Source organism: Gekko japonicus, unplaced genomic scaffold, assembly GCF_001447785.1.
Source record: "Gekko japonicus isolate JY-2015 unplaced genomic scaffold, Gekko_japonicus_V1.1 scaffold1561, whole genome shotgun sequence".
In the NCBI taxonomy this organism is placed as follows: Eukaryota; Metazoa; Chordata; class Lepidosauria; order Squamata; family Gekkonidae; genus Gekko; species Gekko japonicus.
The window spans coordinates 422,547-427,196 of record NW_015164236.1 but is presented as its reverse complement, the minus strand read 5'-3'; positions in this window follow the sequence as shown (position 1 = coordinate 427,196).

Sequence of the window (4,650 nt, the reverse complement as noted above, 5' to 3'; positions counted from 1 at the left end):
GGCCGCAACAGATTCCCCTGCTTAGACCTCTCTCCGGAATGTCTATTGGAGTACCCCCGGTCGCCCCGAGGCCCCCCCAAAGGAGCGTAAAAGGATCGGGCATCCTCGGAGCGACTGAGAAGCTGCCTGTCGCTGCGCCATACCCACTTCTGGTCCTCCGAATAAATTACATTTTTCATGAGCAGATAGACTGGCAATTCTTAAAACATTTGCCCTTCCTAAATTTTTTATTTTATTCTAATGATACCTATTGAATTTCTGGATTCCAAAATGGCAAAAAAATTTCAACAAGTGAGGATTCAATTCCATACTTTATGTAGACCCACTAAAATGGGAGGCCTATATATGCCCAATTTAAAATTCTACTATTGGGCTGCTCAACTTGTTCAATTGATGCCTTTTGGAAACTAGCCTGAAAGATAAATGGGTGGCTATAGAATCAGTCTATGCTTCACCTTCCTCAATGCCAGTGACAATATGGTCAAAACCAAACTTTAGATTGCATACAGTTGCTGCAAACCCAATTTTGAGCAATGATCTCAAAATCTGGGATAGATTTAGGAAGAGATGAATCTCTCCTCTATCACCTGTCTTGAGCATTTTAAACTTACATTGGCTCCCTCAGGGTAGCTATTTTATGTCTTTCTTGCCATGGCAAGGGGCAGTTCTTGATAAATCTATTTAATGGTTCAAAGATAATGCAGTGTTAACTAAGGCAGAGGTGGAATCAATATTACATAAGAAAGTTCACTGGTTCCAATATCTGTAAATCTGTAAAAATCTGTAATATCATGTTGGAAATCAGCCCCAGGAAATACACCCTTAAACCTTTGACTGCTTTTGAGACCATTATTGACAAATATGACTCTAACATAAAAGGTCTTCTCTCACACATTGGACATATTTGGATATTTATCTGTCATCTCCTCCATCATATGTAAACAAATGGGCAAAAATCCTCCCAATAGATTTGTCTTTAAAGGATTGGGATGAGATATGGTGTTCCCCAGCTAATTCATCTCCGATTTTTAGTGTTAAAACTCAATTTTTTAAACTTATAGCAAACTGGTATATGACACTCAGTCATCTCCATAGGATTGATACTAACCATACTCCATATTATTGGGGAAAATGCAGCCAGTTGGGAACATACTTTCATCTATGGTGGGAGTATCAGGAGGTGGCATCCTTTTGGTCGGAAGTCAGGAACCGAACTGTAGAATGATCGGGAGTGAGTATCCCTTTTAGTCCTGGATTTTTGCTTTTAGACCACTGGCCAGATATCCCAGTGCAAAAATGAAAGTGTTTATTTCTCTGCTGGTAGCTGCAGCCAGGCACACCATTGCCATTCACTGGAAAGACTCAGCTAAACTCACACTTGAAGCATGGTATGATAGGATTTGGGAAACATTCATTATGTCTCAAATTACCCAAAACTTTTTTTTTTTAGGAGACTATTAACTGTATGCATAACTACTGGGATCAGTTATTGCTCACTTTAAGTCCAACAGTGTTATACCGAATCAATTTGACTATAAGGTATGGCTGTTTACATATATGTGTTTATTCTCTTCCTTATCAATACTGACTGGGAATTTCAGACTAAAGGATTGTCAGGCTTTTATCAATACATTATTGTACAACCTTTTTGTAAACTCAATTTGAATGTTGGTTTAATTATGTATAAGTGTATCTCACACTCTGTAATGTTTGATTTGTGATTCATTATGTTTGTTAAAATTCTGGAAATTCAATAAAATTAAATGTGGGGGGGGAGGTGAACAAGGAAGGAAACAGACTAGAGAGCATGGGCAGTTCAACCTATTATTCTATCGAACAGCCTGAAAATTACCCTCTGTTTACTCCAGTAGTCTTTTTAATCGTCTTTATTAATTTTAATTTAACATGCAGTGTGTTAAGTAAAGATACAGTGTAACACAGTGCATCCGACTACAGCAGTAGTATCTAAATGGAGAGATTCAAACCTATAGAGTTAACCACTTGAGATAGAGACAGTTGGGGGGGAGAATGTCTAGGGCTTGTAAGTAGGAGACAACAGGGTACCAGGTTGACACAAACTTGGAGAGATGTGGTGTGTCTGATTGTGAACTCTTGAGTGAATCAGAACTTTTTGCCATTACATAATGTTCCCAAAGTTTGTCCTGCCAGGCTGCTACTGATGGTGCTGCAGGGGATTTCCAGTTAGTAGCAATGGTTAAGCAGGCTATTGTCAGGAGAGCTGAGATGTTCTCTTTTATGGTCCTGAATGGAGTTGTCCCAGTGATTCAGCAGAAAGGATTCCGGTGTGAGAGTGATGGTTTGAGCTGTGATGGTCTCGATTTGTTGTTTCACGCTCATCCAAAACTGTTGGATCCTGGGGCAGGATCACCAGCAGTGCAAGTAGGTCCCTTCTTGTCTGCACCCTTTCCAGCACATGGGGCTATTAGTTCGGCTAAATTCATGTATTTGCTGAGGGGTCGAGTACCACCTCGACACAGTCTTAAAGAATTGAAACTGTATGTTGTATATCTTTGAGCTATTTACTGGAGTTTACTCCAGTAGTGATGGGTAGTTCAACTTCCTCAAACCAGGATCTGAATCAATGGTCTGAAGCTGGTTTATTAATGATTTTGCCTGATGTACAAATGCAGGCATTCTGTTTTAACCCTACCTTAATCATGGCTTGTGCCCAGGTGATGTCCTCACATAATCCCCAACTGTAGAGATGCCTAGCCAGAGCAAAGGCAATGAAACTAACAGTGGTTGAAGCAAACTAGGATTTGAGTGTGTCTGCAAGCCAAGTCCTAGTTTCACAAACTGACCATACCCAAAACAAGCCATGGTTTTTGTCATGTCTGAACTGAGACTGACTCTGAATTTTTAAAGGAGTCCAGAAGGACTCCAGGACCAAAGATATTGCAGGAGAAGGAGCCCTCAACATAGAATTGTCAGTGGCTCTATGGGAGGAGGAGGAGACTGGATTTATACCCCACCCTTCACTACCTGAAGGAGTCTCAGAATGCCTTACAATCCCTTTCCCTTCCCCTCCCCACAACATACACCCTGTGAGGTAGGTGGGGCAGAGAGAGCTCTCTTGAGAACTGCCCTTGAAGGAACAGCTCTGAAAGAATTCATAATTGATATATATAGATTTTTGTTAAGCTTTAAGGATCATTTTAATGTGCAATATGGTGGGTTTATGGGGATCACGGGTGTTGGATGTACTACTACTTATACTTTAATAAAAAACTAACAATAAAAAAAAAGATGACCATCCCTACTGCTTTCAGCATGAACAGTGCCATCACCAGCCCCCATCTCCTCCTTGGTTCAAACTATGGTGACAGAAATCCTCTTTTTCATTGTCAAAAAAGCCTCAGCTGTTAAATAGGATCTGTGGGTGTGTCCCTTCAGAGCTTACCTGGAAGCTGAAAAACTGATCCATGGATGAGCCCCCAGAACAGAGGTATTTAAAAAAAAACAAAAACATAGCACACTTTTTAAAGTTAAAAATTCAGCACAGCCTTACCTGGTACCATGAAATCCACTTAAAGGAGTTCATGTATCTGTTGGGCTGGAGAGGTTATGATGAGGTATGGTGCATACATAGAAGATTTGCTCTTGATTAAGGCACTGACCATATTCATATAGCATCTGTAACATTTTGATATGATGTTTTTTAGAAGCTCCTGGTGATCAAGAATGGAGAAAGTGGAAAACATTTCACTAGCAAATATTTGTATTAGACACACATGATCTTATTGTCAGGTTCCACAGCCAACAACGGAGTACATGCTTATCAGAAAGGTTATACTTTATTGCAGAGCTATAGAGGCATTAACATAGTCACTGTTAAGAATGGCAACGGTCCTACAAGCATAATGGGATATAGGGTATTCGTATGCACCCCCCTTTCCATAAGGCAATTAGCCAGGCTCCCACGCACGGGAGAAGGGTCCCCAGGCCGTTAGAGGCCGCAGCTGGGAACCGAAAGCGCTCCCACGGTTCCAGGCATCCCAGACACTACACCAGCAACCTGCAAGGTCATTGATAAGCAAGCAGTACAGAAGCAAAAGTAAAGAAGCAGCATCTGGCCCAAATAGGAAGAGAATTAATCTCCCCCCCCCCAATCATGGCAGCATAGCTGACACTTATTAGTACTGAAACTGTTCTGGAATGAGGACGACATCCTCAGCAACAAAGAGTTGATTAAAAATCAGCAGTAAAATCTATTCCATCCAAAAGCATGGGAGGGACTAATTCCAAAGCCAAATAGAGGCTAAATTAATCAAATAAATTGTCTGCTGAAACTAATTTGCTGAAATATAAAGCTTAGCTAATTTCCCAATACAGTGTTTGCATAATTCTTGAAAACAAACTGTGATTCAGGCAAACATAAAGCCCCTCCATTCCACTAAGTTCTTTTTGAAGATTTTATATGCAATATATATTCTATTCATACTTAACAGCAGCTGTTTAACATATGAGAGTTTACTACATATTTTATGTCTGCCATTTTTTCCATTAATAAATACATTGTGTATGGAGGTTTAAGGATGCCAGCTAGAAGATATTTAAATAGCTCCAAATGTTCTAAATTGATGCTGAGCCTGCTAATAAGGAATAATGAAGGTCAGTGGGAAATAGTTT